The sequence below is a fragment of the Ochotona princeps genome, chromosome 6 (assembly GCF_030435755.1).
Source record: "Ochotona princeps isolate mOchPri1 chromosome 6, mOchPri1.hap1, whole genome shotgun sequence".
NCBI classification, from domain to species: Eukaryota; Metazoa; Chordata; class Mammalia; order Lagomorpha; family Ochotonidae; genus Ochotona; species Ochotona princeps.
Window position 1 is genome coordinate 5,747,734 of NC_080837.1, and position 17,253 is coordinate 5,764,986.

The 17,253-nt window shown below is 49.4% G+C and overlaps 2 protein-coding genes across 2 annotated transcripts in view; one reads left to right on the forward strand and one right to left on the reverse strand.

Annotated features, from left to right (window-relative positions):
* The window catches only part of TMEM266 (transmembrane protein 266), a 94,228-nt gene extending 80,768 nt beyond the window's left edge, over nucleotides 1–13,460 (reverse strand). Inside the window, exon 1 of the mRNA XM_058665505.1 lies at nucleotides 13,375–13,460. The gene's annotated coding sequence lies outside the window, so the exon portion shown is untranslated. The remainder of the gene's footprint in view (nucleotides 1–13,374) is intronic.
* NRG4 (neuregulin 4) overlaps nucleotides 1–17,253 on the forward strand; it is a 163,383-nt gene that overhangs the window by 46,869 nt on the left and 99,261 nt on the right. The gene's annotated exons all lie outside the window — the stretch shown is intronic.

Genomic DNA, 17,253 nt, shown 5'->3' on the forward strand with positions numbered 1-17,253 from the left:
TGAGGGTGGTATTTACGTTTGCAAATTGTTTTAACAAGCAATTTTTAAAAAGTTTACTTATTTGAAAGAGAAAGGGGTGGGGTGGGGTGGATCTTCTGTCTGGTGTTTCACTTCCCAAATGCCCACGATAACCAGGGCTGGGCCAAGCCCAAGTCGGGTGTCCCAGCTGGGTCTCCCAAAGGGGCAACAGGAAATGAAGTAGTTGAGTCTGGGACTCCCAAGGGGGCAACAAGAAATGAAGTAGTTGAGTCTGGGTCTCCCAAGGGGGCAACAGGAAATGAAGTAGTTGAGTCTGGGACTCCCAAGGGGGCAACAGGAAATGAAGTAGCTGAGTCTGGGTCTCCCAAGGGGGCAACAGGAAATGAAGTAGCTGAGTCTGGGTCTCCCAAGGGGGCAACAGGAAATGAAGTAGCTGAGTCTGGGACTCCCAAGGGGGCAACAGGAAATGAAGTAGCTGAGTCTGGGTCTCCCAAGGGGGCAACAGGAAATGAAGTAGTTGAGTCTGGGTCTCCCAAGGGGGCAACAGGAAATGAAGTAGCTGAGTCTGGGTCTCCCAAGGGGGCAACAGGAAATGAAGTAGCTGAGTCTGGGTCTCCCAAGGGGGCAACAGGAAATGAAGTAGCTGAGTCTGGGTCTCCAAAGGGAGCGAGTCTTCATCTGCCGACTCCCAGGGCGCACATTGCAACAAAGCTGGATCAGAAATGTAGGCGGGAGAACTCGGTCCCAGGCACTTTGACATGGGATGTGGGTATGCTAAGTGGTGTCACCTGCCTCCTCCTGCCCGCAAAATAGTTTATAAGGTGTTGTAACTTATACTCTGCAGGGCAGTTTAATGTTGCTTGTCACTAGAGACTTGCTGGTGTCACAAGCTCTCCTCTGGTTATTTTCTTTTTTTCCTTTTGTGTTTATTTTATATACTAAGTGTATTCCTGAGCCATAGGTCTACTTCTGGGTCATCTTTAGCTTCTGTGCTACCTCCCCTATGATTTTTGAGACAATTTGTTCCTTTTCCGTGAGGAGCTTGGCTCAGTGTGGCCTAAGGAGCTCAAGTCTGGGTTAATCCAGCCGAAGGCTCTGTAGGGACAATGGTGCATCTTGGGTGCTGGAGAATCTACATCCAAACTTTCCACTTGGGCATCACCAGGTGATGGTTGCCCCGGTAACCGGAAGAGGGCAGGGCTTGAAGCATACTCGGTCCCAGGCTGCTACCAGCAAGGGAAGGCTGAGTTCTGGCCGGCCCCTGAGGCAATGAAATCACCCCGCTACACCAATGATGGCCAATGATGGGTCGAAGCGACCCTCACTACAGCTTCGTTGCACCTCTCTTCCTGGCTCTTCTTCCTCTGTAGCCCTCTCCTTCGTGTCTATTTGCTACACTGGGAAGGGAAGCCCGTGACACATGGTTTCCTGGAATAAAGGCCATCTAAATTCTTTTTATATATTCGGCTGAGGTATAGGTATTCTTTCCCTGGTTGTCGGCGAACCTTACACTGGGCACACCTGCCAACTCCACCATTGTTTGTAATGACAGAATGGCATGGGTCACTTCTTGAATAAGATGTCTTTCAGATACTTGGGCTGTTCTGTTACCCACTCCTTTGATGACCTGGGCAGTTGCTGGGGTATTCTTAAAGGAACATGAAGATTTTTAACCTCCCAACTGGCCTGACTTTGCCCGGGGTTTCTGGCTCAAGTGAACAGTGAAACATTTTTACAGCAATCGCCTAAGGCCACTTATGGGAAGATGGGTTTCCTCTACTTTGCATCTTCTGTCCATGGAAAAGGAACATTTCTCTTGCCGTACAAACTCACATCACTCAGAATTTATATAACTCAGCAGAAAGGAAGGGCAGTCATCCTACCTTGACACGGGACACTATCAGACCACCTCTCTCACACTTCCACACCCCTTCACCCTGTTCTGACTTCTCCGCTCTCTGATCCATTCCCCCAAAGGTAAAGGCCTAAACCCACCCCAGTGTCTGGCTGTGGCCACCTCACTTGGTGCCGTCTCCTTCACTAGCAGACCTGAGCTAAAGATGATATATTTGTAAAAATACATGGTTAGACAGCTGAAGGCTTGACATTTTTTTTTTTTGTACTGTGTCACCAACTCTCAGTATACATGCATAAACAGGGGCCATGGAAGAACAGAATTGAAAGTTTATTCGGATGTGAAACTAAAAGGGAAATCCACCTAGTTCTTTTTCACACCACGACCTTCCCACACTGAAGGCCCCTCGTCCGAGGCCTCAGACACTGAGCTTGCTCCCGGGCCTGAGAGTGCTTGGAAAAGGGATGAATGCACATTGGGCCAAGAGCCAGGAAGCCCATTCCAGCCCCACCGCTGAGTGTTGGCAGGCTTGTGGGTCTGTCATTGCCTTCTCTGGGTCCAGTCTCCTTATCCATACCACGAGCCATGCTGGATGGCATCAGTTAGCTCAGGCTGCTGGAACAAAGCATCCCGTGTGTGGGGCGGTAGAGACAATGTGCATGCATTTTCACAGAGTTCCGTAGCCTGGAGGTGAAGATCAGGGTGCTGGTTGAACTGAGTTTTAGTGAGGACTCACTTTCTGGCTCACAAGTGGGTTTTTTCCTCCCTGTGTTGTCAACAAGCAGGAGGGAGATGGAGGTTCTCTCCCCTTGCCTTCTTACAAGGCCATAAGCAGGACTCCCACCCTTCTGAGCTCATGGAACCTTCATGAGCTCCTTAGAGACCCTATTTCCATGCAGTCACCTTGGGAGGCTAGGGCTTTGACAGCTGCATTTTGAGAGAAACACAAGTCAGTCCACAGCACAGCGTGTCATCGCTCGAGTACTTTCCACCTGCCAGCAGGAGTCTGGGACATTGGAAGTGCACATTGTTGTCTGTGGAGTGAGTGATTCAGCAACTGCTCTAGGGTAATTCTAGACTGTGAGTAGGGAGGAATACGCTTCCCCTTCCCAAAGGCAATTCACAAGCCAAAGGTTGTCTCTGACCAAGGCCAGAGTCCTGAAGCATTCCAGCAAGCACGCATTGCACCTCCACTTTCCACTCTGGGTCTCTGGGCATGCCATGCAATTTATAGAGAAAGAACAGAGTGGTGACTGTCAGCTGGAGGTGAGTTTGAAGTCATGAGCCTGCAGTTGACCTTTCTATCAGCTTTGAAGATTATCTTGCGATGACGGCCTCTTGCCACAGCATGAAACACCTGGCCACTGCCACTGTGTCCTGTAACACCTGCAGCTGCTGTCTTAAGGTTGGGCTTCAGGGGTCCGGTGCGGTAGCCTAACGATTACAGTCCTTGCCTTGTATGCTGGGATCCCATATGGGTGTCGGTTCTAATCCCAGTGGCCCTGTTTCCCATCCTGCTCCCTGCCTGTGGCCTGGAAAGCAGTTGAGGATGGCCCAAAGCCTTGGGACTCTGCACCTGTGTGGGAGAGCCAGAAGAGGCTCCGGGATCCTGGCTTTGGATCAGTTCAGCTCCGGCTGTTGCGGCTACTTGGGGAGTGAATCAGCAGACAGAAGGTCTTCCTCTCTGTCTCTCATCCTCTCTGTATATCTGGCTTTCCAATACAAATAAATAAATCTTAAAAAAAAAAAGAGAGATTGGCTTTCGGGTCATTGGGGCAACTCTAGTAGGGAGGGCTGGTCCCTGTCATATCAAACATAATTTCCTCTCATTGCAATCCACTGAAATTTTTCCAGAAATATTGTTTTTGTTTAGCATCTTAAAACTTATTTTTACTATTTTTTGAAGATCTTATGCTTGCTGCTTCACTCCCAAAGGGCCACAATGGCTGGAGTAGTGCCAGTCCAAAGCCAGGAGCTTCTTCCAGGTCTCCCATGTGGATGCAGGGACCCATAGCGCTAGGGCCATCTTCTACTGTTTTCCCAGATACATTAGCAGGGAGGTGGCTCAGATATGGAGCAGCTGGGACTCAAACCAATGCTCTGATAGGGAATGCTATTTTGCAAAGTGCAGTTTAGCTCACTGTGCCACAATGCCAGCCCCATGACTATTTCTTTACCTTTATTTATGATAGAATCCAGAACCACTTGTAGACACACTGTCCCATTCCATTAGTCATTGCAAACTCAAGTTTGCCTTTCATGTCTATTCAAATCATCATCACTTGACCCCAAACTGTGCAAGCTCTGTGCTCCACAAACCAAGAAGGTGCTCACTTTCCTGTTTGGATCGGGTAGAGTGCTGGCTCCTCAGCTGGGGCAGGGGTGGTGCTGCACCCCAGGGACAGCTTTCTGGTGGTCACGTCTGGGAGTGGAGGGAGTAGTGGTAGTGTAGCGTGACGGACATTTAGTGGGTTGAGCTCAGGGATGCCACAGTGCCATGCTAAAGAATTTTGTGCCCCCAAATGTCAGTAGTGCTGAGGCTGCAAAAACAAGCTAAAACAGAAACAAAAACAGCCATCGAATCTCAAGATGCCAAGAGCCTGGCCCGTACTGCCATCTGAGCTTGGAGAGGACAAGTTGTTTTCTCAGCAGGACCTTGGGCCATTGTTCATGACCTCTGGCACAAAGCAGGGACAGACGAAAATGTAGTATTCAGAGCCAACATTGTGGCACTGTGCGCTAAGCTAACACCTGTGGTGCTGGCATCCCATATGGGTAATGATTAGAGTCCCAGCTGCTCCACTTTTGATCTAGCTCCCTGCTGATGCACCTGGGAAAGCAGCAGAATGCCTGTACCCCTGTCACCCACTTCGGGAGACCCAGATGGAGTCTTAGCCTCCTGGCTTTGGCTCTTGGGACAATTGGGAGTAATGAACCAGGAGTCGAAAGATCTCTCTCTCTTCCTCTGTCTCTCCCCTTTCCCCTGTAAATCTGCCTTTCAAATAAATAAATCTTAAAACTAAAGCATGTAGGCTGCCTTTGCCATATTAACCCCAGATGCCAGCAGTCAGCTTTGTGTTTTGTTTTGTTTTGTTTTGTTTTTAAACAAGTAACCCTTTGATTTTCATTTAACTTCAATGTCCAAGATGGCCTCTAGTAAGCAGAAAAGAAGTCGGGACTGAAGCATAGTGACTCATGAGTGGGCCTACATCAAGGTTTCCTTCCTTTTTCTTTTTTTAAAAAAAATATTTATTTTTTTTATTGAAAATACAGATTAACAGAGAAAAGGAGAGAAAGATCTCCTGTCTGTTGGTTACTCCCCCAAATGGCTGGAGCTGAGCCAATCCAAAACCAGGAGCTTCTTCCGGGTCTCCCACGGTGGTGGTGGGGTGCAGGGTCCTCACCCTTCTTTCCTCCTCTGGCCAGGATGGAGGGGCACAGCAAGTCGATGGGAGTGAAGGTGGTAGGGAACCCATGTCTTAGAGGTCTTGACTGTCACAGAGAGATGCCAAGAGTTTTACCCTGAAGATAGGAACCTGTGAAGGCATTCCAGCAAGAAACTGTGATGACAAAAGTTGGCACTGGTCGAGTGCTTACTCTTTACTCATTCAGTCCTCTTCCTGACAATGCTGAGAGGCAGCTATTTGCCCATTTTTTCTGATGAGAAAATGGAGGCATAGGTAGGAGGGTATAAATAATTTACCCAAGTGTACTCAGTCAGCAGGTGGTGCCACTGCCGGAGTTGAAATCCTGGGCAGAGCCCACTTTCTCAACCATGTCTTCAGACTGCCCTGGGAGAGCATAGCAAGGGCCAGAGTAGACACCAAGACCCACGGGATCCCTGCTGGGAAGGAGCCGCTAGCCGCATTTCAAGGAGCACAAGTCAATAGGGTCAGATGTTGCTGAGCCATCAGCAATGAAATCTGAGAAACAGCCATCCATTGGGTTGTGATCCAGCTGTCACTGGTGACCTTTGCGAGTTGTGTTTCAGGAGGAGGGAGGGGATAGGAGTTCCTTGAAGGCAACTGAGGTGGTGGGAGGGTTGGGAGGGGAAGGGGACCTCAGGTGGAGTGACAGCCTATGGAGTCTGGGAGAGGAACAGCAGTGCAAAGCCAGGGAGAGTTGGGAGGGAAACTTTGCAAGCTTTTCTCTTGAGATGCTGTCTGCAAACAATGGAAGTGTTTCTTTATTTGAGGGACTGCAATATGCTCCCTCTGTTCTTTTGTTTGCAAAAGACCAAGTTTTAGTAGTCATGGTTGAAGGAGCTTTAGTGTCTTTTTTTCTCCCCTCAAAGACACCACATCATGGGTTGGCATTATGGTGTGGCCAGTTAAACCAACACTTGCAATACCAGGAGCACCAGTTCAAGATCTGGCTGCTTTGTTTCTGATCCAGCTCTGTGTTAAGGCACCTGAGAAAGCAGCAGAGGATGGATGGCCCAAATGCTTAGGCCCCTGAACCCACATGGGGCTGCTGAATGAAGTTCCTGGCTCTTGGCTTGGTCCATCCCCCGGCCATTGGAGCTATCTGGGGAGTGAATCAGTGGATAAAAGATATCTCTCTGTATGTGCAAAAGATTCTGCCTTGCAAATAAATACATCCTAAAAACAAAAAGCCCACTGTGCCAGGAGCAGGTATTTGGCTGGGTTAAGATTACTGTATCCCTTATTTGTGTGCCTGGGTTCAAGTTCCTTACTCTGTCCCTAATGCCACCTTCCTGCTGATACGCACCCTGGAAGGCAGCGGTGATGGCTCTGGTTAACTGGGTCCTTGTCTCCCCTGGTTGGAAGACCTGGTTTGAGTTCCTGGTTGTCAGCATTGGCTCAGTCCAATTCTGGATGTTTGGGAGTGAAGCAGCAGATGGGAGAATTCTCTCTGACTTCTCTTTCTGCCTCTCGAATAAGTTTAAAAACACTGTATCACATTCAGGCAGGATGCAAAAGTGTACCTGTTTCAAGAGAAACTGATTTTGGAGGAAGACCTTACACATGGTATCGGTTGGACATAAACGTGGGATCATGTCAGGAAGTCATGGAGGAAATCACTGGCTGTGGACTTGTTCTGAGCCCAGAGACAACAGACAAGCACGGCATGCATTGTGCCTTGATGGCTTAGGATCCAGGAACCAGCTGCCTGGTCCAAACCTAGACTTCCAGAAGATCCTGGGCTGCAAAAGGACAACACAACACAAAACAAAAACAAACTCGTACAAAGTTCTTTGCTTTCATGAGCTTGGGCAGTGGAGTACCACCATCAGTGTCTACTACAAGTCAAAGGCAGTTTGGGCGAGGTTGTGTTTCTGGCAAGTGTGCTGCTTGCGGCAGATATTTCAGACCACCTAGGATGGCAATTTGAGCCACCAAGAGCAGGAGATGGGGGGGGCAGAATCGTCTGTCAGAGTCAACTCCCTCAGTAGTCCGTATGGTCCACTCGGAAGTGTTCTCAGGCTGACGTCGTCCCCAAAGTGCCTGTGATTTTGTTGTGATTCAAGAACAGTGATTGACGGGCTACTGGGAGGCATGCGTGTGTGACAGTCTGGGGTTGCTGGGGCGAAAGGCACCTCGGGCTGGGATGCTGTGGGCACAGGCTTCCTGCCGCAGTTGCTTACTTGGGCACTGAATTCTCACCCTGTGGCTTGCACAGGGAAAACCCCTAAAGGTGTTTTCTCTCTCCACACACAGTGGCCTCACGCAGGTACCGTGGGCCTTGCGCTGCCTGGGTGGGTGAAAGCTGGTGTGTGTGCGGGCATATAGGCTGCTCTTACTTCTCAGCGACTCAGGCTACTAGGAAAGCTGATGTTGGCTGAAGGGGTTCAGGGTCTTCCTTCTTTGGAAGAATTCAAAGCCTGTGTACCCCATGTAGAGGGGACCCATACACTTCTCCATGGCAGGCCATCTCCCCAGAAAGCTTTGCTGCCTTATGCCTTATGACCCCAGCTGGCTTGCTTTTCATCTCTCCAGGGCTCTGACTTGCTCAAGCGGGTCCTGATCACCTCCAACTGAACTGAGAGGACCCATCTCCCCGCCCCTGAGGTTTCTCTTCTTTCCTTGCTCTTCCCCCAAATGACACAGAAAGCTACTGCTTCGTCCAGGGTTCACTGCTCACCACAGGGGACTAAAACTGCCAAGAAATCAAGCAGTATGGGAAGACAGAAAGATTCAGTGGGTACCTGTCAGTTCTCTTTGCCCCAGCGCCAGGGTTAGGGGCAGCAAGCAGAGAGACCACACTCTGGTCCCTGTGGCGAGCCCATTCAGAAGGGGGGAGATGGACAATAGGCTTCACAACTTAACCTATTATTCTGGGATACGCATTATGTGCAAGATGGAGAGTGGAGGGATGGACTGTAGCAATGGGGGACGTTTGGGAAGAGTGGTTAGACTTACAGCAGTCTTTAAGAAGGCCAACATGGCAGATATCTGGGTGAAGAACATTCCAGAAGAGGGAAGAACATTCCAGAAGAGCGTCTGTGTTGGGGTGGGCAAGGAGGCAGGGGGGAGACGGCACAGAGCCTGAGTGTATGACACAGACTGGGATGGGAGGCCAGAGAATGTTGCCCTAACAGGGATGAAAGAGAAAGAGCCTCGAGTTTGAACTGTACTGACCTGGGGTTGAATTTCAGTTTTGTCCATTACAAATTGGCCACAAAAGGGATATGGAGCATGCTGCCATCTGTCACAGGACACGGCATATGCTGGACGGCTCCCTGCTACAAATGTCAGTTCCCTGCCCTCCCCCCTGATTGCAGGGTTTCTCTCATCCAGTTCCCACTGCAGGTAGATAAAAGGTATCTGAAGTTTCAGAATTCAATGCCACCAAAAGATGTATTACCCAGTGCAAGAAAACAAGCAAGGAGCCAGACTTGTGGTGCAGTGGCTTAAGCCAACTGCTTGTGATGCTGGCATCCTGGACGTAGCAGCACAGGTTGGAATTCTTGGTCACTCTACTTCCATCAAGCTCCCTGCTAAAGCCAGCATCAGGTGGCTCGAGTGCACCCACACGGGAGACCAGGATGCGGTTCAGGCCTGGCTGCGATGACCATTTGGGGAGTGAACCAGCAGAGAGAAGTTCTCTTTCTCTCTGTATAATTGACTTTCAGATAAAATTAAATAAATCTTCAAAAACAAAAACAAAATGGCAGGCACCTATGGACAACGTTGTTAGCGAACATTTCACTTGCCACCTTCAAAAGTCTGGGGGAATCCACACCCTGCTATTGTTGGCTATCACCAAGGAATAAGTTTATAAAAAATTCTGACCCGTGTCCCTCCACCTCCCAGGTTCCTGTAATGTTGGAACCTTTTACAATGAGCACACATTACAGGTGCAAGCAGAGAGCAGGACAGCCCCAGCCAGCAGTGACGCAGGAGGGAAGGATGTGTCGGCCCCGCCCTGTGTCAGCACCAAGGAGTTCTAAATGAACCACTTTAAAAAAAAAAAAAATAACCGCGGAAACCTTTGCTCTTGCTGCCACCGAAGAGCAAGAGGACGGGTGAAAATCAAATATTTCAAAGTCTGCTTGCTATGAGCTGCTTTTGTGAGTCAAGCTTGTTGGTGCTGGGAAGAAAAAAAAAGCTCACTTTTAAGAACTCCAAATTAAGGCATACTATAAGAAAAGCGACATTTTTAAAACTAAGTAGCTCACAAGGTCAGTCAAGGAAAGACAGCCCAGCTTGCAGTGTCTTAGCCAACGATGACATTATTAAAATGTGCATAATAATCAGTCACCGCAAGACACGTGAGTCACACAGCTTGGAAAACTCTCAATGCTCTCCCCCCACCCAGCCTCACCCAAAGAAACCCTCCTCGGGGCAAGTTTATTTTATTTTATTTAAGATGTATTTTATTTTTATTGGAAAGTCAGAGATACAGAGAGGAGGAGAGACAGAGAAGATCTTTCACCCGATGATTCACTCCCCAAGTGCCTGCAATGGCCATTCCAAAGCCAGGAGCCAGGAACTTTTTTCAGGTCTCCCACATGGGTGCAGGGTCCCAAGGCTTTGGACCATCTTCGACTGCTTTCCCAGACCACAAGCAGGAAGCTGGATGGGAAGTGGAGCTGCCGGGATTAGAACTGGCACCCAATGGGATCCCAGAGTGTTCAAGGTGAGGACTTTAGCTGCTAGGCCACTGTGCCGGGCCTGGGAAGTTTAAAAAAAAAAAAATAAAAGAATGCTTAGGTGCCCATTCCTAGTTTAAAAATGTTTCAAGGATGAGCCTGGCACAGTAGCTGAGTGGCTAAAGTCCTTGCTTTGCATACATTGGGATCCCATATGGGAACCAGCTCTAATCCCGGTGGCCCTGCTTGCCATCCAGCTCCCTGCCTGTGGCCTGGGAAAGCAATAGAAGATGACCCAAGGCCTTGGGACCCTGCACCTGTGTGGGAGACCTGGAAGAGGCTCTGGGGTGCTGGCTTTGGATCTGCTCAGCTTGTGCTGTTATGGTCACTTGGGGAGTGAATCTGTCTCCTCCTCTCTGTATATCTGACTTTCCAATAAAAATAAATAAATCTTGAAAAAAAATTTCAAGGGGAAATGAAGCACTCCATTCCCTGCGGATCCAAGAGGGTGCCCAAGCTCAGATTGAATAAAATCTGACTTGCCTGGAAGAGAGCCGACCAATTACATTTCTTCAATGCCTTTTTAAAAGAAAATTATTTTTATTGGAAAGGCAAATTTACAGAGAGGACAGACAGACAGAAAGAGCTTCCATCCAGTGGTTCACTCTGCAATGGCTGGAGCTGAGCTCTTCAGGAGACAGGAGCTCCTCCTCCCCTGCCCCACCCTCCTTGAGATTCCCCAGGTAGACACAAGGTCCCAAAACATTGAGCCATTTTCTGATGCTTTCCCAGACTGGATCAGAAGTGGAACAGCTGGGACACAAACTGGTACCCATATGGGATGCCATCCTTGCCTTTTAATTATGAGGTTCCCAGCTCAGGTGAATGGGTCTACATCCCCCAGGAACACCCATCTCCTCTCCAGCACCTCTCTCTGCGTTCTGCTGCCTCTCGGGTAACAGCCAACAGTCAAGGCACGTTCTGAGTTTATCTGATCAGAGACTCAGAATCCCTCTGGCTGAGATTCCATCTTAGCATTTCCATAGGCATCCGAGGCCACGCTCTTCTCCCTGCTGAAATATTTTCCATAAAGCAAGAGTCTACACAGACTGCTCTCCCGTCAACAGCACGCCGTACCACCTCTATCATGACGAAAAGCTGGCACTGCCCAAGCATGAAAAAAGACGTTACAAAAACCAGCCCTACACTTCATATTTAAATATGACTCATTAGTTTCCAACTAAATGCTCCAACTTCCATGGAAGATACTTTTCCAATTGCTCTTTCTCCCATTCACGTATTTTCTCACCACTGTGTCAGCTCTTGTGACCCGAATGTAAAAACTGGTTTGTGCCGTTACGAATTTCCCATGGAAGCAACTTTTAGTAGTTTGTCAGTCTCCAGAAAGCTCACGGGAATTGTGCCATCAAACGGCAACCACCCGCATTAGAATAATGCACCTGCCAGAACGAGATGAGATCCATGTCCACAGATGAACGTATAGATTCCGAGAGTTCTGAATGAAGCATTGCTACTATGGTGGGGACGCTGGGTCAGGACTCTGTCACCCTATTCAGACACTCAGTCACAAGCGTGGCAGGCGCGGCTGTTCTGATGCCTGACAGCGCAAGCAACCCGCAACCCGAGACAGCATCAGGGCAGGGTGAGAATGGGATCATGAAAATTGAGAGCACTCCCTACTGCCCTGCTGTGTAAACGCTGCCTGGATTGAATCTGGGGTGAACTGACCTTTTGAACCTTAACAGCTTTGCATCAGAGATCGCAGACTCTGTGCCACCTCAAAGAAAAAAAACAAAAACGAAAGAATACCACCACACAGACCTATTCTGAAACAACAGTTTCTCTTCCTGGAAAGCCACAAAACTGCCACGGAATCTATTAAGTGGACAAACCAGAGTCCAGGTGATGGGCTCATGAGTCAGCTGGACCCTAGGGTGAAGGGAGACAGAGAAGCAGTACCCCCGAGGCACCAGCCCACGCCCTGGTCATCCTCCTCATCCAATGCACTTGAGCTTGCCTCCTCACCCTGCCCCTCACCTCGTGACCTTGGGAAAGTCAGCAAAACCCAACCCCGGAGCTTCCTCATCGGCCTGGAGCTAATTTTTTTTTTTCCTCCCAAGGGACGAATGAAATCATGTGTAAACAGCCTTTCTCTCCCTCCGTGGCACCTATGAGCATTCAAGACAGGTGTCCACATGACGGGACGCAGTGCTCCAGTTCAGCTCCTATCCCAACCCTGTGGGGTGACCGCTCTCTTTCTCTGCTTCTAGCTTTTGCTGTTCTGTCCACCTACCCTCCCCGCAACCGCAACAGGATTTTTGGGGAGGGGGGGAGGCCAGGAGGTCAGGGGTGATACACATCCCACTTTCTGGACTGCACAAGGTGAAAAGCCAGGGAGACAGGTAGCAGGTACTGAATGACACCTGAGTCTTGAGGCTGTAACATGATGGGTGTATGGAATATAAACAGATTCTATAGTTCCATAACAGACCAGGCATCGAATCAGGTTTTCCTTGAACAGGAAAAAAAAAAAAAGCTAAACAGCATGCCTGAGCGTAGCAGGTGACCCATCAGGACCTATCACTGTCTCAATATTGGCAGAGATGACATAAAGCTAGACGATGGGGGCTCTCAGGGGGTCTGACTTCCAACAGGTGGCCGCCTTAAGTCATCTTCAGACACAAGCCCCGTAGTGAGACAGGGGACTTCAGTCTCCGGGCTTCTGTTCCAGGCCTTGTCTCGGGTACTGAGACAGACAATTTTCTGGCTTGCAGGCTCCCTGGCAAGTTAGCAGGCAAGGAACTGTTTGCCCATAGCTTGCACCTGTCTCCTGAAAGGGATTCTGGCCTCACAGTGAAAACCCACCAGCTAGTCTTCCCACACAGCCCATCCTGCTTGCTTGGGTGCTTCCTTACCTGCGGGGAAGCCCACTAGGAAGTGGTCATGACAGACCAAACCACAAATCCTCCAGGGTGTGGGATTTCCCCCTCAACACCATCTCTGAAAACCCAAAATAGACGCCTGCTTGCCATACTGCAATGGGATTCCCCCTACCGGCAGCATCCCCCCCTCCCTTTCCCGCAACCCCCAGCATGCATGTTTTATTAATAAATGCAAGATGGCACACTGAGGCAAAGCAGAGGAGGAAGGCATCTACTGCTGGACCCGAACTGGGGCAGTTTGCAAAAAAATAAATAAGAAGCATGTGACAAGAAGCCAGGTCCCCATGCTGGAACTGAAGCCCAGGAGCTACCCCTGGTGCTCCCAGCCAGGGCTTGGGGTGGGGAGTTTGGAGGGTGGGGTGTGTGTGTGTGTGATGAAGGTCAGGATAGCATCCCTGTCCTCCAGGGCACGCACCCTGCAAACCTGCACTGACCCCCCTCCCCGCCACCCTGGCCACAGGACCCCGGGCAGGGAGGCAAGGGAATGCCCCAGACCCGCGGCTGGCTGCGAGGACACATACCTGCTGCCGGGTGTCAGGATTCGCTCGGGCTCTGCAGCGGCGCCGGCGGCTCACGCTCCCGGGGCTCCCCTCTCCGCACACCCCCCTCTCCCGCCTCCCCCCACCCCCCCTCGCGGCCCCGTGGCTCCCTCCGCCCACCTCCTTCGGGGGCGCGCGTGTGGCAGCTCTCCCGGGCCCGCGCAGGCGCCTGCGCGCTGGGTTTCCACCGCCTTGTCTGGAGAGGTGTGTGTGCGCGCACGCGCGCGGGCGCGCGCCCCGGGGTCTGCAGCGTGGCCGAGTGGCTGTCTAGGAAACCCGGCCTCGGGGAGCCACAGCCCCAGGCGAGAGTCCCAAGCCTGGAGCCCTTGCGCCCCGGAGCCCCCGATCCTGGCAGGGGTTGGGGATTGGGAGCCGGAGGACCAGCGGACAGGGCGGGGGTGGGGGCAGCTACCGAGGCAGGACACGGTGCATGAGAGCCTGGAGTCGTGAGTGAGGAAGGGGTCGCGGGTTCTTGTGGAGAGGAGGGGTTCACTGACAGGGAGGCAGGTGCGGTGGCATGGCAAAGCAGCAAGTTGCTGGGGGTTCGAAAGTTCTCCCCCACCTCTCCTCAAGGAAGCTTGGACGCCACTGTAGGGCTTTTGGTGGGAAACATTGGGTCTGTCCGGATCTGAGCCAAGTTGAGACCGGAGTCCTTTATGTGTATTGCTTGTCCAAATTACCTGCTTGACTTCCCCTGCACTTAGGAACTGCACAAGATTGAATTAAAAAATCACTAAGAAAGCTTCCAGTTACAATACCATTGAACGGAATAGGACAAGTGTTTTGAAACTTGCAGAAAGAGATGAGTTGGGAGACCACGCTAGTTCACCTAAAATATCTGTGTTCTGATTTTTTTTGGGGGGGGGGCACATCGATTCCCAAACTACTTTGTTTCTCTGACGGCTGTGTATAAGAGACCCTCTGGAGAGGAGTCTTTGCGATCACATGGTAATATATTATGTGTGCTGGTTTTTAGCGTGTTGTTTATTTTCTCTTTTGGGTAACCAGAATTCATGGAAATTGTTAGACACCTCTGGTCTTTGCTGTGCTGGGAAAACGCCCATATGGGCGCCGGTTCTAATCCCGGCAGCTCCACTTCCCATCCAGCTCCCTGCTTGTGGCCTGGGAAAGCAGTCAAGGATGGCTCAAAGCCTTGGGATCCTGCACCCATGTGGAAGACCTGAAAGAAGCTCCTGGCTCCTTGCTTTGGATCAGCTCAGCTCTGGCCCTTGCAGCCACTTGGGGAGTGAACCAGCAGGTGGAAGAATTTTCTCTCCGACTCTCCTTCTCTGTGTAAATTTGACTTTCCAATGAAAACAAATAAAATGTTTTTTTTTTAAGTACCCGTGCATTTAGATTTGTCCAAGTATGACTAATCATTTAACCTGGGCAAACGGAAGTGCCCTAAAATGAATTTGCAATCAGAAATGAGTTAGCTATGCTTGTATACGTGTGTATTTGGACACCAATTTTTGGAAACTGGAACTTAAAATTTCCTTTTAAAATTCTGATTCTAGTAAACCCATGTGAGAAACGCGTGTTGTGGCAGAGGGAAAAAAATTATGCACAAATTTCAAAATAGTTTTGCGCGAAAGTAAACTTTTCATTCTATGTTCCACGGACTTTTTCAAGAACGCTCGTGTCATTGATACTGAAGAAGTTAGTTCAGTTGTTCCTGATGACAGATGACCCATTATTTTTTGTGGATAAGAGTAGATGTTGCTAGAGATCACGTTGAAAAGCATTGAATAATGTAGTAGTGGAAGACGGGCATGTTTAGGAAGCTGGAGTAGAACAGCCTGACTGAATGGGAAGCAGAAAAAGGGGCGGAAGTAACAGCATGCGTGCGAGAGATGAGAGCGTTTTGAATGCTGATGGCAACATATAATTAAATGGTAGGTTTCTTTTGGTGCAGACATGACATCCGTGCTAGCTTTTTCATAATGCAGTTTTTTTCTATAGGCTTTTTAAAAAGTTATTTTTATTGGAAAGGCTGATTTTACCAAGAGAGAAAAACAGAGTTAGGAAAGTCTTCCATCCGCTGGTTCATCCCCCCCAAATGGCCGCAGCGGCCAGAGCTGAGCCAACCCTAAGTCAGGATCCAAGATTGTCTTCTGGGTCTCCCACATGGGTGAAGAGGCCCGAGGACTCAGGCGGTCCTCCACTGCTCTCATAGGCTGTAAGCAGGGAGCTGGATCCAAAGTGGAGCAGCCAGTACATGAACCGGCTGTACATGAACTGCTGGGTTTGGAGCAGGTTTTTTTTAAAAAGATTTATTTAATATTTATTTATTTTTATTGCAAAGTCAGACATACAGAGAAGAAGAGAGAGAGAAAAGAAGATCCTCTGTGTGATGATTCACTCCCCAAGTAGCCACCAACTGCCGGTTCTGAGCTGATCTGAAGCCAGGAGCCAGGAACCTCCTCCAGGTCTCCCACATGGTTGCAGGCTACCAAGGCCCACACTACTTTCTCTGATGGCTGTGTATAAGAGACCCTCTGGAGAGAAGTCTTTGTGATCACGTGGTAATATATTCTGTGTACTTATTTTAAGCGTGTGGCTTATTTTCTCTTTTGGGTAATCGGAATTCATGGAAATTGTTACCTCCCGTCCATGCTGTGCTGTGAAGACAAGGATAATTTGTCAGCTCGATGCTACACCCTGGTGGCGTCCTATGTTACAGCAATTAGGACTGAAATCTTCCTCCTGTGGGACATATCTTCATGGTTGAAGCTGAAAACTTCAGAGGTGTAGATAAAAATGCCCTCTCCAAATATCCCAAGGCCTAACAGCTGGAGAAGGATGTGCCCTTAAGGCTGGTCACTTCACAGCAACTATCATGACCTGTCGCAGGCTTACCTCTCGCTTGGAGCCTTCTTTTTTTTTTATTTAAAGTACAGTTTTTATTTATTTATTTATTTTTATTAATTACATTGCATTATGTGACACAGTTTTCTAGGTACTGGGATTCCCCCCACCCCTCCCCAAACCCTCCCCCCATGGTGGATTCCTCCACCTTGTTGCATAACCACATGCTTGTGTACCTCGCCTGGGAGCACTGGTTTAAAATCAGATTCTTGAACTCTTCTCTCCAATGCCCTGAAATCTTAACTTCCCAGGCGATCAAGTTGTGGTTTTATTTTTAAGAACCACCTGGGATGGTTCTTATTACAAGGAGAGGTTTCGGAGGGGACCCTGGAGTTATGGATAGCACAGGTGCTGCTTCTGTAGCCTGCAGGTGACAAACAAGGGGAGGTGTGTGGATTTTGTCAGGGAAGGAGCGCCATTACGACAGGAACACAAGCAGGAATGGAGGACAGTTACTATGAAGGGAAGGATGTGTCCATACATGCAGCCGCAGGCCGATGGGAGGCAGATTGGAGATTGTGTCGGTCCCGTGACCGTTGGAAAAAGATGAATATCAGCGTTAGAACTAATGCTGTCTGAGGCAGCTGCTTCCTAAAGAGAACACACAAAGCTGCTGCCACCTGACTTGTGAAAATTGGAGTAATACCCAGTGTCTGTAAAAGTGTTCCTGTTTACATACGTGTTAATGTTTTCAGAGCTCTTCCCCACCTTGGTTTATAACACAGCCTTACTTATTTAGAATGCACAGAGGGAAAGCCATGCTGAGTCGGTGGGAAGCTTGAGAGCTGGAGTAGATGTGACTTTCTATGGTATTGCTTTCAAAGTTAACGCTCCCACAGTTAGCGCTGACAGAGATTTAGAAAGAAAATCCAGTTGCAGAAGCCTTCATGAGCAAAGATAAGTCACTTGTCGTTAGCAGTCTTCGTGTGCATGCCGGCTGTGAGGCTACAATGCATGGCGCAGTACTGTACACTCAGGAGGCCCTCCATGAAC